Source organism: Acipenser ruthenus, chromosome 16 (genome assembly GCF_902713425.1).
Source record: "Acipenser ruthenus chromosome 16, fAciRut3.2 maternal haplotype, whole genome shotgun sequence".
NCBI lineage: Eukaryota > Metazoa > Chordata > Actinopteri > Acipenseriformes > Acipenseridae > Acipenser > Acipenser ruthenus.
In genome coordinates, this window is record NC_081204.1 from 35369130 (window position 1) to 35387410 (window position 18281).

The 18281-nt window shown below is 44.3% G+C and overlaps 2 long non-coding RNA genes across 2 annotated transcripts; both read left to right on the forward strand.

Moving 5' to 3' along the window:
* Positions 1 to 702: 702 nt before the first annotated feature.
* Positions 703 to 3622, forward strand: LOC131697861 (uncharacterized). Its single transcript, XR_009307520.1, has 3 exons — positions 703 to 1632; positions 2048 to 2153; positions 2612 to 3622. It is a non-coding gene; the product is annotated as an uncharacterized LOC131697861 (long non-coding RNA).
* Positions 3623 to 3947: 325 nt separating this feature from the next.
* On the forward strand, positions 3948 to 11866 carry LOC131697862 (uncharacterized). Its single transcript, XR_009307521.1, has 5 exons — positions 3948 to 4811; positions 6952 to 7328; positions 7587 to 8620; positions 10718 to 11096; positions 11357 to 11866. It is a non-coding gene; the product is annotated as an uncharacterized LOC131697862 (long non-coding RNA).
* Positions 11867 to 18281: the final 6415 nt, after the last annotated feature.

The following is an 18281-nucleotide window of genomic DNA, read 5'->3' on the forward strand; positions in this document are numbered from 1 at the left end:
AAAACTGTTATATTAAAACAACCCTCTGTGAAGCACTGAAACGAACGATTCTTTGTGTTAAACTTAATGCAATTCCATCAGATACACTCGTTCATCTGCAATTCAAATGTTTGCTGACTTCAAAACAATACACGCGTCCAAATTCAGATTCCAAAATACATTTTAAAAAAGGTTTTAGAGTGGGTGCGGAGCCAAAGCGCAGCAAGCAGGCAGTGAGGCACACTGCCCCCTCCCGTGGACACACAAAGGTACTGCAGCCAGAGGGGAATGTGACGCTGGGAGTCCTAGCAACACTGCAGCCGAATTAATGACGTGTATTATTATTATTATTATTATTATTATTATTATTATTATGATGATGATTATGATGATGATGATGATGTTTGTAGGAATCACGATTTCTGTGATTTATGACTCATGCTGTGTAGGGCGTCTCGTATTTTTATCAGAGCGATGTCATTTTTCACAGTTTTGGTCGTTCAGCTTTCACGGGCAGTTTCCCTTCCCAAGCTCCAGAGGTTTACAGTGAAAACTGCGAACGCTATCTTCACAAACAGCGACAGACGGGCCAATCGGGGCAGGGACGTCACAAACGCGCTCGAGTCATGCGGAGCCGGCGCCACGGAGGCGCTCGGCTCCCTCCAGTGGACACGCAGCGGTACTGCAGTCGGGGTTTCGCTGGAAGATTATTTGATGAATTCCTTACCTATGCGGCTATCTCGTGGAGAGAAAGTGGAACGGTTACGTCATGTCCTAAACAATCTGATTGGATAAAAGACAAGTCACAAATTAAATGACTTCTGATTGGCGAACGCAGTTAGCGAATCAAAAGTTAGAAATGCGTTACCTAATTTGTATAGACCCTATAGCTGTCCAAGGTGCGCACCTGTTTAAAAATATACATTTATTATTAATAAAACATTTTTTTAGTACACGTGTCCACGTCAGTATTTTAATAATATTATATTTTCATGCTTTTAGTGAAGAATTGTTTTACTATCAGTCATATTTTAAAACGGGCAGTTTCGAAATAACCAAAGAAAACAACGATTCTAAACCGGAACGTGCGTGAAGGAATCAACTGTAGTTCTCTTTTATAGCGGTTTAAAATGTATCTAAAAGTATATACGGGTGTTTGCAATAATTTAATCACAGACGTAGAAATATAACCAAGATTCACGACGACCAATGTACTGATAGAGCAGTTGTTTAAATAAAAGAGCAGCGTCAGTTTTGGAAATGTCACATTTTATATTTGTGTCAGTTTTTAGTTAAGTAAATTGGAAAATTACAAGCGGTGTGTATTTCAGTATGCTAACGTGACGTTTTTCAGCAGGTTTCATTTGATTTTATGAAGCAGAATTAGTTAACACTCAATTCAACCCCTCGACAGCAGTTCTACAAAATGTCGACACGAGGGCAGCATTGGATAGGAAATGAAAGCTAAAGCCTCGTCTGTCTCCCTGAAGTTCGCTACCAATTGTAATGAGCAGAGGACAGCTCAGCCGGAGGCGTGTGTCTGTGTGAAACGACTTTATTTCATGTGATAAGTTTGTGGAAGAAGGACGCCATGTGAGGAGGCGTTTGCTCTTGTTTTACACAGACTACGAGGGACAGCGCTCGTTAAACCAGGTGAGTGCATCTCGTTTACTTTGTTTATTATTCAGTGCAGCGGTTGTTTTTGAATCCCGCATTTTTAATAACAAATGGCCGTCCGGACCCGCTTGTTACTGTTTGCTGAGTGGCTTTTAATAATGTGTTTGTCTTTGTGAGCTCTGATCAGCAGGGTGCGGTTTGACGGGGGTGTGATTTCCCCGGCTATATTGACTGGGGGTCATCTTTATTGTTTATAATCGTACATTGTTACTGCCTTTTAGGTCTTGAGCATAATAATCTCAATCCCGTTTGAAATGACACTAAATGCATTTGCATGGTGGCAGATGAGGAATGTCACTTCACTCGAGACTTGTGTACTGATGAAGATGTAGTTTCAGTGTTTAATGCTCATCCCCTCACTGTGTCTCTGTTTGTTCTTGTCTCTTGACAGGTCTGTGAGGATGAGAAGGTCTCCACAGTCTGGAGTCTGGTCTCTGACAGGCTCAACATACCTGTCAATCAACAGGGACTCCTCTACAAAAGCAAGGCGCTGGCAGGTAGGCTGAACAGCACAGCTCACCCCTCCTCTTACCCCTCGCCTCATCCCTCCTCTCACTCCTCGCCTCACCCCGGGTCAGTGTGGCACAGCCTGCCTGCTCTTCTGAACAAACACTTCAGCCCTGCCAACGCAGTGAGAGTCTGGAGCAGCAACACAAGGTAACCTGAACACAATAAACACACACACACACACACACACACACACACACACACACACACACACACACAGTGAGAGGCTGGAGCAGCTACACAAGGTAAATTGAACACAATAAACACTGCTACACACACAATCCTAGCTGCAGCACATGCACACTATTATACAAACACACACAGACACAGCTGTACAGTGACACAGAGACGCACACACAATCACAGCTGCAGCACACACACTCTGAAATGCAGGTGTAGTGTAGCGTGTAGTTGTGACTCTGTGTCTCTCCCTCTGCCTCTCTCTCAGGATTACGAGCGGAGGCTGCGCTTGTTGAGCCTGGATGATATGGAGCGGCTGGCGACTCACATGCTTCACCCTGAGGCTGTGGAGTGCATGGAGCTGTCCTTCCTAGACTGAGGAATACTGCTGCTGCCCTCTCCACCTCTCCCCTCTCTTCTCCCCTCTCCCCTCTCTCCTCTCCTCTTTACTCTCTCCTCCCCCTCTCCTCTCCTCTCCTTACTTTGTTTAAAAGAATAGAAGCACACCCAGTGAGCAAGGCATTGAGCAGCCCCACATACCGCTTCACAATACCGCTACATATTGACTGACTGTTCGCATTGTGTGTGTTTGGTAAGACAAACCACATTTTCTACTTCTACTTTCTACGATTGGGCAAGTCAGCGGTTGTTTGATAACAGAACATAAAACATCACAGAGTGGGTTGAACTGCATTGCTGCAAACCAAGGCCCTTTAAAATGTGTACCTTCCCAGCTCAGGTATTGCTGAGGTAAAGAGACACTTCCTACAGGAGAACAGGACGTTGTCAAGGAGGGGATGTCGTCACGTGTCCTGAGGGCTTTCTTAAAAACTTTGTTTTATTATTTCTAAGCGCACGTTGTTACTGCCTTTTAGCTCTTGAGCATAATAATCTCAATCCCGTTTGAAATGACACTAAGTGCATTTGCATGGTGCAGATGAGGGATGTCACTTCACTCGAGGCTTGTGTACTGATGAAGATGTAGTTTCAGTGTTTAATGCTCATCCCCTCAGTGTGTGTCTGTGTGTTCTTGTCTCTTGACAGGTCTGTGAGGATGAGAAGGTCTCCACAGTCTGCAGTCTGGTCTCTGACAGGCTCAACATACCTGTCAATCAACATGGACTCCTCTACAAAGGCAAGGCGCTGGCAGGTAGGCTGAACAGCACAGCACAGCACAGCACAGCTCACCCCTCCTCTCACTTCTCGCCTCACCCCGGGTCAGTGTGGCACAGCCTGCCTGCTCTTCTGAACAAACACTTCAGCCCTGCCGACGCAGTGAGAGTCTGGAGCAGCAACACAAGGTAACCTGAACACAATAAACACACACACAGACACACACACACACAGACACACACACACACACAGTGAGAGGCTGGAGCAGCTACACAAGGTAAATTGAACACAATAAACACTGCTACACACACAATCCTAGCTGCAGCACATGCACACTGTTATACAAACACACACAGACACAGCTGTACAGTGACACAGAGACGCACACACAATCACAGCTGCAGCACACACACTCTGAAATGCAGGTGTAGAGCAGCGTGTAGTTGTGACTCTGTGTCTCTCCCTCTGCCTCTCTCTCAGGATTACGAGCGGAGGCTGCGCTTGTTGAGCCTGGATGATATGGAGCGGCTGGCGACCTGCATGCTTCACCCTGAGGCTGTGGAGTGCATGGAGCTGTCCTTCCTGGACTGAGGAATACTGCTGCTGCCCTCTCCACCTCTCCCCTCTCTTCTCCCCTCTCTCCTCTCCTCTTTACTCTCTCCTCCCCCTCTCCTCTCCTCTCCTTACTTTGTTTAAAAGAATAGAAGCACACCCAGTGAGCAAGGCATTGAGCAGCCCCACATCCCGCTTCACAATACCGCTACATATTGACTGACTGTTTGCATTGTGTACGTTTGGTAAGACAAACCACATTTTCTACTTCTACTTTCTACGACTGGGCAAGTCAGCGGTTGTTTGATAACAGAACATAAAACATCACAGAGTGGGTTGAACTGCGATGCTGCAAATCAAGGCCCTTTAAAATGTGTACCTTCCCAGCTCAGGTATTGCTGAGGTAAAGAGACACTTCCTACAGGAGAACAGGACGTTGTCAAGGAGGGGATGTCGTCACGTGTCCTGAGGGCTTTCTTAAAAACATTGTTTTATTATTTCTAAGCGTACGTTGTTACTGCCTTTTAGCTCTTGAGCATAATAATCTCAATCCCGTTTGAAATGACACTAAGTGCATTTGCATGGTGCAGATGAGGGATGTCACTTCACTCGAGACTTGCGTACTGATGAAGATGTAGTTTCAGTGTTTAATGCTCGTCCCCTCAGTGTGTGTCTGTGTGTTCTTGTCTCTTGACAGGTCTGTGAGGATGAGAAGGTCTCCACAGTCTGGAGTCTGGTCTCTGACAGGCTCAACATACCTGTCAATCAACAGGGACTCCTCTACAAAAGCAAGGCGCTGGCAGGTAGGCTGAACAGCACAGCACAGCACAGCACAGCTCAGCACTCAGTTAAAAAGGATGCATGTTATTCTACATATATCTATTAACAGTAACACCTGCAAACAAAGTGTTTTCAATCTTTTATCATCTTTGAGTTGCATGAAGTGTTTTAACCCTATGCTGCCTACGGGGAATAAACATATCCGGTCATAAACATGAACACTTTCTGTTTAAACACTTGTAGTTTTGGAACCTGAAATCAGAAATGAAAACCCAATACACCTACAGAAAGGCATTAAGTAGATCTTTCCATTGATGTAATTTATTTTGTTGTGGGGTGATTTTATTTTTATTTTCATATGAGCTACACCTCCCTAAAAATTATCGAAATATGAAAAATAATAAATAATATTTTTAAAAATTGGTCAATTTCAACCTCTTTCCAAGAGTTATATATATATATATATATATATAAAAAAAACTAGAGTATATTGTAGCTGCACAATTTTCCAAGGAATTCAAATCTGAAATCAGAATTGAAATATCTTGAACAGTTGCAGAGCTAGATAAGGTTTTGCAATGCCTAGTATTCTACAAAAATCAACCTCCGAAATGGCAAAGGCAGACCAGGGTTAAAACTTGGCAAAAAGTGAGACTGGAAACACTGTTGCCCTGTTTTAGATACAATTATATTTCAGTACAAAAATAAAGAAACAACACACAAGTTATCAAGTAAAATGTTTAATTTTTTTATTTGAAAAAAAAGTATATTACAAATAAAACTCTGAAATTAAGAATTTTATTTGGGAGGGAGGGAGACAAAAAAAATAAAACCTTCCATATTGTGCTGTATATATTTATTATCAAAACTACCCTGCAGTTGAAGTGCTGGACTGGGGCTCCTCCAGATCACTCTCCTCCTCCTCCTCATCCTCCTGCAGCAGCTCTTCATCAGGGAGGTCCTCCTCCATGGCGTACATGCCCTCGATCTCTTCCTCAGTCAGGGCCCTCCTCCTCTTCAGTGACTGAACCACATGCTACAGCTGATTGTCTCCATCCATTTTCTGGCTTACACACACCCACATAAAACATTAAAATAAATACCAATTAATAATAATAATAATAATATTAATACTAATATTAATATTCTGCTCCATCCTTTTTCACACACATAAAAAAGTAAACGAGTAATAAAATACATGGCTAAATAATAATAGTGACAACAGCTAAATAATGTTTTCTGTTCTTTACACACAGTAAACGAGTAATAAAATACATGGCTAAATAATAACTACAGCTAAATGTCTTTGTTTTTTACATAGGCTACATACACAACGTAAAAATAAAAACTAAACAAGGTGTTTTCCTCATTCTTTTACACATCGAATAAAAAGTTAAAAAATAATAGATGCATAATTAATTAATAATAACGACTACAGAGAAATAATGAATCGACTAGAAAAAGTAAAACAGACGTACACAAACGCCTAACTTTGCATCACATGCGATAGACCTGTTAGTTTTGCCTTCTCTCCTGAGGAAAAACAAGTCTAAAATAAAAACGTATGTGAAACTAACTATAAGAAAGATGTTTAACAAAACAAACAAACAAAACAAAACGTGGTGTTGGTACAGTAGCTCCTCTTGTCTGCAGCAGTCATGAAGTTAGCCCTGCCCAGCAAGCAAGCGCACACACAAGAGACACAGCGAAAACAAAACAAAAATAAACACTGCAGATGTACTCAGCACAAAAAAACAATATCAAGTTGAAAAAAACAACAACAATATGGTTAATTAGCCCAAGTACCTCCCGTTTAGATGATATGTAGATTAGCACTCTTGGGATTGTAAAACTGGAGATACAGAGCTTCGACTTTGCTGTGCACTCAGTCACAATGGCGCCAACAGAGACTCGCCCTTGTAATCAAAATATTATATGTCCCGCCCACCCTAGCCCTAAACCAATGGTATCATGACAAGCCCCGTAGTCATGGCTGTGACTCATACTTTTAAAAAAACAAAATTGCTGATTGGACGGCAGAGATATGACGTGTTTTGTCATCGTAACAAAAGTTATGAAATTACACCGAGTCAGCAGCTAAGGGTTAATCTACCTGGTCTTGAATCTCTCCTGTTTCTCCCCCTCCCTCTCTCTCTCTCTCAGATGAGCACAGACTGTCACACGACTCCATCGCTCCCGATTCCAAGCTGAACTCGTTGTGACGCCCCCAACAGAGAAAGTGTCACCCGAGCAAGAACAGCACTCCGTGTCACCCCTCCTCTCAGACCTCACCCCTCACCCTCGCCTCACCCCTCCTGTCACACCTCACCCCTCGCCACACCCCTCCTCTCACACCTCACCCCTCCTCTCACCCATCGCCTCAACCCTCCTGTCACCCCTCGCCCCTCCTCTCACCCCTCGCCTAACCCCTCCTCTCACGCCTCGCCTCACCCCGGGTCAGTGTGGCACAGCCTGCCTGCTCTTCTGAACAAACACTTCAGCCCTGCCGACGCAGTGAGAGTCTGGAGCAGCAACACAAGGTAACCTGAACACAATAAACACACACACAGTGAGAGTCTGGAGCAGCTACACAAGGTAACCTGAACACAATAAACACTGCTACACACACAATCCTAGCTGCAGCACATGCACAGTGTTATACAGACACACACAGACACAGCTGTACAGTGACACAGAGACGCACACACAATCACAGCTGCAGCACACACACTCTGAAATGCAGGTGTAGAGCAGCGTGTAGTTGTGACTCTGTGTCTCTCCCTCTGCCTCTCTCTCAGGATTACGAGCGGAGGCTGCGCTTGTTGAGCCTGGATGATATGGAGCGGCTTGCGACCCGCATGCTTCACCCTGAGGCTGTGGAGTGCATGGAGCTGTCCTTCCTGGACTGAGGAATACTGCTGCTGCCCTCTCTTCTCCCCCTCTCCCCTCTCCTCTCCCCCTCTCCCCTCTCCTCTCCACCTCTCCCCTCTCTTCTCCCCTCTCCCCTCTCTCCTCTCATCTGTACTCTCTCCTCCCCCTGTCCTCTTCTCTCCTTAGTTTGTTTAAAAGAATAGAAGCACACCCAGTGAGCAAGGCATTGAGCAGCCCCACATCCCGCTTCACAATACCGCTACATATTGACTGACTGTTCGCATTGTGTGTGTTTGGTAAGACAAACCACATTTTCTACTTCTACTTTCTACGATTGGGCAAGTCAGCGGTTGTTTGATAACAGAACATAAAACATCACAGAGCGGGTTGAACTGCATTGCTGCAAATCAAGGCCCTTTCAAATGTGTACCTTCCCAGCTCAGGTATTGCTGAGGTAAAGAGACACTTCCTACAGGAGGACAGGACGTTGTCAAGGAGGGGATGTCGTCACGTGTCCTGAGGGCTTTCTTAAAAACATTGTTTTATTATTTCTAAGCGTACGTTGTTACTGCCTTTTAGCTCTTGAGCATAATAATCTCAATCCCGTTTGAAATGACACTAAGTGCATTTGCATGGTGCAGATGAGGGATGTCGCTTCACTCGAGGCTTGTGTACTGATGAAGATGTAGTTTCAGTGTTTAATGGTTATCCCCTCACTGTGTGTGTGTGTGTGTGTGTGTGTGTGTGTGTGTGTGTGTTCTTGTCTCTCGCCTGTCCAGTGAGGATGAAGATGTAGTTTCAGTGTTTAATGCTCATCCCCTCACTGTGTGTTTGTGTGTTCTTGTCTCTTGACAGGTCTGTGAGGATGAGAAGGTCTCCACAGTCTGGAGTCTGGTCTCTGACAGGCTCAACATACCTGTCAATCAACAGGGACTCCTCTACAAAGGCAAGGCGCTGGCAGGTAGGCTGAACAGCACAGCACAGCACAGCACAGCTCAGCACTCAGTTAAAAAGGATGCATGTTATTCTACATATATCTATTAACAGTAACACCTGCAAACAAAGTGTTTTCAATCTTTTATCATCTTTGAGTTGCATGAAGTGTTTTAACCCTATGCTGCCTACGGGGAATAAACATATCCGGTCATAAACATGATGCCTTTCTGTTTAAACACTTGTAGTTTTGGAACCTTAAATCAGAAATGAAAACCCAATACACCTACAGAAAGGCATTAAGTAGATCTTTCCATTGATGTAATTTATTTTGTTGTGGGGTGATTTTATTTTTATTTTCATATGAGCTACACCTCCCCAAAAATTATCGAAATATGAAAAATAATAAATATTTTTAAAAATTGGTCAATTTCAACCTCTTTCCAAGAGTTATATATATATATATATATAAAAAACTAGAGTATATTGTAGCTGCACAATTTTCCAAGGAATTCAAATCTGAAATCAGAATTGAAATATCTTGCACAGTTGCAGAGCTAGATAAGGTTTTGCAATGCCTAGTATTTTACAAAAATCAACCTCCGAAATGGCAAAGGCAGACCAGGGTTAAAACTTGGCAAAAAGTGAGACTGGAAACACTGTTGCCCTGTTTGAGATACAATTATATTTCAGTATAAAAATAAAGAAACAACACACAAGTTATCAAGTAAAATGTTTAATTTTTTTATTTGGAAAAAAAAGTATATTACAAATAAAACTTTGAAATTAAGAATTTTATTTGGGAGGGAGGGAGACAAAAAAAATAAAACGTTCCATATTGTGCTGTATATATTTATTTTCAAAACTACCCTGCAGTTGAAGTGCTGGACTGGGGCTCCTCCAGATCACTCTCCTCCTCCTCCTCATCCTCCTGCAGCAGCTCTTCATCAGGGAGGTCCTCCTCCATGGCGTACATGCCCTCGATCTCTTCCTCAGTCAGGGCCCTCCTCCTCTTCAGTGACTGAACCACACGCTGGAGCTGATTGTCTCCATCCATTTTCTGGCTTACACACACCCACATAAAACATTAAAATAAATACCAATTAATAATAATAATATTAATACTAATATTAATATTCTGCTCCATCCTTTTTCACACACATAAAAAAGTAAACAAGTAATAAAATACATGGCTAAATAATAATAGTGACAACAGCTAAATAATGTTTTCTGTTTACACACAGTAAACGAGTAATAAAATACATGGCTAAATAATAACTACAGCTAAATGTCTTTGTTTTTTACATAGGCTACATACACAACGTAAAAATAAAAACTAAACAAGGTGTTTTCCTCATTCTTTTACACATCGAATAAAAAGTTAAAAAATAATAGATGCAAAATTAAATAATAACGACTACAGAGAAATAATGAATCGACTAGAAAAAGTAAAACACAGACGTACACAAACGCCTAACTTTGCATCACATGCGATAGACCTGTTAGTTTTGCCTTCTCTCCTGAGGAAAAACAAGTCTAAAATAAAACCGTATGTGAAACTAACTATAAGAAAGATGTTTAACAAAACAAACAAACAAAACAAAACGTGGTGTTGGTACAGTAGCTCCTCTCGTCTACAGCAGTCATGAAGTTAGCCCTGCCCAGCAAGCAAGCACTAAATAAACACTGCAGATGTACTCAGCACAAAAAAAACAATATCAAGTTGAAAAAAACAACAACAACAATATGGTTAATTAGCCCAAGTACCTCCCGTTTAGATGATATGTAGATTAGCACTCTTGGGATTGTAAAACTGGAGATACAGAGCTTCGACTCTGCTGTGCACTCAGTCACAATGGCGCCAGCAGAGACTCGCCCTTGTAATCAAAATATTATATGTCCCGCCCACCCTAGCCCTAAACCAATGGTATCATGACAAGCCCCGTAGTCATGGCTATGACTCATACTTTAAAAAAACAAAATTGCTGATTGGACGGCAGAGATATGACGTGTTTTGTCAGCGTAACAAAAGTTATGAAATTACACCGAGTCAGCAGCTGAGAGTTAATCTACCTGGTCTTGAATCTCTCCTGTTTCTCCCCCTCCCTCTCTCTCTCTCTCTCAGATGAGCACAGACTGTCACACGACTCCATCGCTCCCGATTCCAAGCTGAACTCGTTGTGACGCCCCCAACAGAGAAAGTGTCACCCTCGCAAGAACAGCACTCCCTGTGTCACCCCTCCTCTCAGACCTCACCCCTCACCCTCGCCTCACCCCTCCTGTCACACCTCACCCCTCGCCACACCCCTCCTCTCACACCTCACCCCTCCTCTCACCCATCGCCTCAACCCTCCTGTCACCCCTCGCCCCTCCTCTCACCCCTCGCCTGACCCCTCCTCTCACGCCTCGCCTCACCCCGGGTCAGTGTGGCACAGCCTGCCTGCTCTTCTGAACAAACACTTCAGCCCTGCCGACGCAGTGAGAGTCTGGAGCAGCAACACAAGGTAACCTGAACACAATAAACACACACACACAGTGAGAGTCTGGAGCAGCTACACAAGGTAACCTGAACACAATAAACACTGCTACACACACAATCCTAGCTGCAGCACATGCACAGTGTTATACAGACACACACAGATACAGCTGTACAGTGACACAGAGACGCACACACAATCACAGCTGCAGCACACACACTCTGAAATGCAGGTGTAGAGCAGCGTGTAGTTGTGACTCTGTGTCTCTCCCTCTGCCTCTCTCTCAGGATTACGAGCGGAGGCTGCGCTTGTTGAGCCTGGATGATATGGAGCGGCTGGCGACTCGCATGCTTCACCCTGAGACTGTGGAGTGCATGGAGCTGTCCTTCCTAGACTGAGGAATACTGCTGCTGCCCTCTCCACCTCTCCCCTCTCTTCTCCCCTCTCCCCTCTCTCCTCTCCTCTTTACTCTCTCCTCCCCCTCTCCTCTCCTCTCCTTACTTTGTTTAAAAGAATAGAAGCACACCCAGTGAGCAAGGCATTGAGCAGCCCCACATCCCGCTTCACAATACCGCTACATATTGACTGACTGTTTGCATTGTGTGTGTTTGGTAAGACAAACCACATTTTCTACTTTCTGCTATTTTAAAAGGAGCCCAGTTTGGTGCAGGAGGCTTGTGGGTAACAGAGTTGTTTTTGCTGGGGACTGCAGCCCTTCCATTACCATTGCTCGTAGAGGGGAGATTGTTTTACTTTCAAGCCTTTTTCTTTAATAAATCCGGACGTTTGGAAATACATACTGTGTGGGCGTTTCCCTTCTTCATGGCTCCATGCAGCATCCTGTCACACAACAAGCCCTGAAAGGGGATCTATACATATTTATTCTCAATCACCAGGCAGTAATTGCAGCTACAATACAGACACACAACGTGTCACTTTTATTGGCTGAAACTTTAAACTACGACTAGAAGCCTCTGAAGCCTTTTCATGGCCCTCCACCTGTCCTTGATCAGAATGCTGTCCTTCCTCTAAGGGGTCGCTTTCCATGCTAATCTTCCGTTTCCTCTGCAGAAAGGACAGGACAGTGTTCACAGAGCTCCCTTCACTCCCGCAAAGCCAAGACATCCAGGCTCTTGTGCTGCTTTGCTCCCCAGCGCCCGAGTGCTTGCTGGCAGTGCTGAGGCACGCTCACCCTGAACAGCAGCGCTAGCTTTGTCTATTGAGGAAGGCTTGGCGCTCCCGTTGGTTCATCAGTAATAATGATTTAGTGGAGACAGTACAGTGCTCGGGGGGGGGGATGAAAGTTTACATCAGAATAGAAACTTTGCACAAAGTCAACCTGCTGGAAGTGGAATCATTTCTGCTGCGCAGCTTCAGATTCCACAGCTTGACGAGGAACACAATATAAAAAACACATGTTCCTCTGGAAGCCACACAGTTATTATATATATGATTAGTGTTAACACTCATAGCATTGACCTGGTATCCCTGGTATTTACCTCCGAGCCCTGCTGTGTAACAGGGGTGTTTCATAATCCCTCCTCTCTTCAGTGGCATGAAAGACTGCAACTGTGCAGTCAGCGCCAGGATTCTCAACTCCTGCAGTGCGACCTCTGACAAGGGAAGTGAACCTCATATACAAGGTTAGACAACAAGGCAGTCACAAGCAGACAGGTGGTGCAGTGGGCTAGTTCACTAGCATGCTGTGCTGCTTACCTTGGGGGACTGAGTTCAAATCCAGGTGAGTTCCTCCTTTGTTTTCAAAGACTTAGTTAATTTCTTATATAAGACAATGAAAAAGCAGACTACTCCGTGGAAGTAAGATGGACTGGGTTCAAATCCAGGCGAGTTCTTTGCTTGTTTCAAAGAATGTGTTAATTGAGCTCATATATAGTGTGAACCAAAGCTTTCCTGTGGGAGCTGGTGGCGCAGTGGCTATGCTGATGGCCTTCTCTCCCTGAAGACGGTGGTTCGAATCCTGGTCCCGGAGGCGAGTTCCTGAGGTAAGTAATGCTGTTGGTTGTGAGTCATGGTGGTGGTTGTAAATCTGGGTGTTGACTGTAAGTAATGATGTTGGTTGTGTCTCCACAGACGGAGGAGGGCCGTGTGCCCTGAAGAGGAGCCGGAAGAGGATGAAGAGGGGGCTGGGGCCCCCGGCCGCGGGGGGAGTGGAAGACGGGGGTGTTGGTACCATGGGGGGGGGAAGGAAAAGCAGGAGGTGTAAACATGGGGGAGCAGGCAGGGATGTTACCTTGCCTTTTGCCCTGAATCATCTAGAGATGATTATAGGACAGAAGATATCTTTAACGCTCCCTGTCAGATGGCAGTGCAAAAGGAATATCCCTGCCTGCCTGCTCCCCCCATGTTTACACCACCTCCTTCTTCTTTTCCTCCTCTCTGGTACCAACACCCCCATCTTCCACTCCCCCCACGGCCGGGGGCCCCAGCCCCCTCTTCATCCTCCTCTTCAGGGCACACGGCCCTCCTCCGTCTGTGGAGACACAACCAACATCGTTAGTTACAACCTGCATCATTACTTACAGTCAACACCCAGATTTACAACCACCACCATGACTCACAACCAACAGCATTACTTACCTCAGGAACTCGCCTCCGGGACCAGGATTCGAACCACCGTCTTCAGGGAGAGAAGGCCATCAGCATAGCCACTGCGCCACCAGCTCCCACAGGAAAGCTTTGGTTCACACTATATATGAGCTCAATTAACACATTCTTTGAAACAAGCAAAGAACTCGCCTGGATTTGAACCCAGTCCATCTTACTTCCACGGAGTAGTCTGCTTTTTCATTGTCTTATATAAGAAATTAACCAAGTCATTGAAAACAAACAAGGAACTCACCGGGATTTGATCCCAGTCCCACAATGTGAACAGCACAGCATGCTAGTGAACTAGCCCACTGCACCACCTGTCTGCTCGTGACAACCCAGCTTTGCACAGAAGCCCTTATATCATCCTCTTTATATTATTTGTATGCTTAGACCACTGACCCCTTGTCCTGTTACGTAAACACAAGTCTATCAAAATAGGTAAAGTGTTTGAAAATGAAAAGGAAACTCCTGCTCTGGGTTTGAACCCGCTACCCAGGGAATCACGGGTCTCTGCTCTACCAACAGAGCTATCCAGCCGACTGGTGCTGATGTTGTTTGAAACACATTATTACATTGTGTGGTGAGGACCTGGGGGCGAAGAGGTGATTCTTAGCTTTGTTTAATTTGTGATGAACTGGATTCAAAACCAAACCTTATAAACAGGTAAGTTTAACAATATTTTTGAAATCAATAGATTAACACTTGTGCTTTACATGTGACTTGAACCAACAACCTTGGAAGTCAGAATCCAGTGCTCTACCAACTGTGCTAGCCAGAGAGCTACTCTCTCCTGCTGCCAAATGACCTCCAGTACATTAACTAATGATTTGTACAAAATGTATATCACTCCATTGGAAATATCCAATAAAAGAGTCACTTCTATCATGTCTTTGACAGATTCAAACTACAAGGTGCTGTGAAAACAGAAGATTTCAATCTGTATCCTGGATATGATCCCAGTCTCTCAAGGGAAAGAGCATTTAAGCACAGGGACTGACCCCACTGCACCACCTAGCAGCTGTCCCTGAAGTTAGATTTACATTGCCTACAAGGTAAAATAACCAACTTGAAAAAAAAAACAAGAAAAACATGCACGTTGCACGGGGTTTGAACCACCAACCCTGGGAATCAGGGCCCTGTGCGCTCCCAACTGAGCCATCCTACCAGCTGTACTGCTGCAGTCATTTGTGACTTGAACTGGACTAATGATCTGTACAACATGGAGGTGATTACTGCCTTGAAAATATCCAATAAAAGAGTCACTTCTGTTGTATCTGACAGATTCAAACAAACAGACGCCGTGGAGAAACAAAACAAGCACACAACACAAGACTTCAAACACAACGCTGGGGTTTATTTATCAATTCTTTTTTAAGTCTCTTAATCAGAGAACACCAGTCATGCTGTGCCATTGAATTGTGGGTCTGGTTTTAAACTCAGTTCACTTGTCCTGTGAACTGGCTTTGAACCCAGACCTCCAAGGTGAAAGCCAGGCAAAGCTAGTGAACTAGCCCACTCCACCACCTGGCTGCTTGTGACAAACCAGCACTCTAACCTGGTATATGAGATTCACTTCCCTTGTCAGAGACTGCACACGCATGCTGAGTTGCATGCCACTGAAGAGAGGAGGGATTATCAAACCCAACCCTATTATACGGCAGCTCTATAAGGTAAATGAAACAATATTTCTGAAAATGAGGGGAAAAAAACATAACGTCTGTTTCATGTGGGACTTGAAACAGCTGTTAAGAGAATCTGAAGCCGATACACTACCAACTACACCAATCAGAAAGCTCTCAAAGCACCTCAGATGCTCCCCAGTATTTGAATTCTTCATGAGTGCAGCTGAGGGGTTGCAAGGATGCTGAAATAGACCAGCAGCACAGACCCCCTGCTGAGTTTACCTTTAACATTACATCAAAGATTCTGGAACAATAAATGTAAAAAATAAGGCATTTAACATCACATTGCATTTTTCTGCCAAGGTTTGAACCCTGTCCACCAATAATCACATTGATGCAAACCTAGCCAACCAGACTCCTGTGCTATCTATCGGCTTAAGGTGGGATCATGTGTGACATTGTCTATAAGGTTCATTCTTTAAAAATGAAAGTACAGCACACTGAACTCAGTGCACCAAGTGTAACCCACACAAGAGAAGCATGCAATTCCTCGTTATTCCACTGGTCGGCGTGTTTTTTAACTTTTTTTTTAAATGTAAATGTTTTTCATGAAAATATCACTTTGTTTTTTGACAAAAAAAAAATACAACATTGAAACGCACTAGGATGTAAACAGTGGACTAATAAACCAATAACTCGAACATTTAATAATACAAAATAATAAAATCAGTGTGAAATGAATGAAAAACGACTTAGGCATACTTGCAGCAGTAGGAGGTTATGGATTCTGAAATCTCATGACCTCCTACTGATGAATGTATGCTCAAGACTCCACCCAGCGACGGAAAGAGGTAATGCATGTCCAAAACCATACTGAGCCAGCCAGAGTGCTGAGAATCACACAAAAACCAGACGCGCTCAAAGGCCCAGGCGGGGTGCCTGAATCCAAACCATACCGAGCGAGCCAGCCAGAGAGCTGCCGAACACCACACTGAGCTGCACAGCACGGCTTCAATTCATATACCGAGCGAGCCAGCCAGAGAGCTGCCGAACACCACGCTGAGCTGCACAGCACGCTTCAATTCATATACCCAGAGAGCCAGCCAGAGAGCTGCCGAACACCACGCTGAGCTGCACAGCACGGCTTCAATTCATATACTGAGCGAGCCAGCCAGAGAGCTGCCGAACACCACGCTGAGCTGCACAGCACGGCTTCAATCCATTCTGTGTACAATAAATACATTGGGGCTCATTTCCTGCATTTGAGGACACCAGATCAGACAACTGGACCACCTTGCCCGCTTTCGTGGCACTTGCTTTATCAATAAGGAGAACATTTTTGAAGAGAAAAAGAGGAATATACACATGCAATCAACACCTGGTGGGTTTGAATCCAGAATTCTAGGAAACAGAATCCCACACTCTACAGGTGAGCTATCCAGCCTGCTTATGAAGGGGCCTGGTCAAAGCATTATTACATGTTGTGATGTAGACCTGGGGAGCCATAAACAGCTTGAGAGAGACTTGTGACAAAATGGATTTAAAACCAAGCTCACAAAAGGTCAAAATGAATTTATATGAAGAAGAATATACATGCGGGACTTGAACCCGCTACCGTGGGAATCACAGTCCCCTGCTTTACTGACAGAGCTATCCAGCTGACTGGTTCTCCTACTGCGTGAAACACATTATTATATTGTGTGGTGTGGACCTGGAGCTAATTTGATTCACAGCTTCGTTTCATTTGTGACTTGAAATGGATTCCAACCCATCTCACTTCCACGGAGTAGTCTGCTTTTTCATTGCCTTATATAAGAAATTAACCAAGTCTTTGAAAACAAAGGAGAAATGCACCTGGATTTGAACCCAGTCCCCCACAGCAACCAACACAGCATACCAGTGAACTAGCCCACTGCACCACCTGTCTGCTTGTGACAAGCTGGCATTGCAGAGAAGCCCTTATATCACCCTCATTATATTATTATTTGTATGAAACGATGTCCTGTTATGTAAACCCAAGTCTATCAAAATGGGCAAAGTGTTTGAAATGAAAATGAAACACATACCCTTAGCAAGGGTTTCATCCCGCTACCATGGGAATCACAGTCCCCTGCTCTACCAACAGAGCTATCCAGCTGACTGGCTCTCCTGCTGCTCTACCAACAGAGCTATCCAGCTGACTGGCTCTCCTGCTGCGTGAAACACATTATTACATTGTGTGGTGTGGACCTGGGGGCTAAGGGGATTCTCAGCTTCGTTTCATTTGTGACTTAAACTGGATTCAAAGCCAAACCTTATAAACCTGATAAAAAGGTAAATTTAACAATATTTTTTAAATCGACAGATTAACCAACAACCCTGGAAATCAGAGTCCAGTGCTCTACCAATTGAGGCAGCCAGACAACTGCTCTCTCCTGCTGTCAAATGACCTCCAGTACATTAACTAATGATTTGTACAAAATGCAGATCATTGGAAATATCCAATAAAAGAGTCACTTCTATCGTGTCTTTAACAGATTCAAACTCCAAGGTGCTGTGAAAACAGACGATTTCAATCTGCAGCCTGGATTTGATCCCAGTCTCTCAAGGTAAACAGCATTTAAGCACAGGGACCAACCCCACTGCGACACCTAGCAGCTGTCCTTGATGTTAGTTTTACATTGCCTACAAGGCAAATTAACCAACTTGAAAAAAAAAAAAACCCAGAAAAACAGGCATTGTGAATGGGGTTTGGACCACCAACCCTGGGAATCAGGGCCCTGTGCTCTACCAACTGAGCCATCCTACCAGCTGTACCACTACACTCATTTGTGACTTGAACTGGACTAATGATTTGTACAACATGGAGGCGATTACTGCCTTGAAAATAGCTAAAATAAAAGAGTCACTTCTATTGTATCTTTGACAGAGTCAAACAAATACGGGCAGTAGTGTGGAGTAGTGGTTAGGGCTCTGGACTCTTGACCGGAAGGTTGTGGGT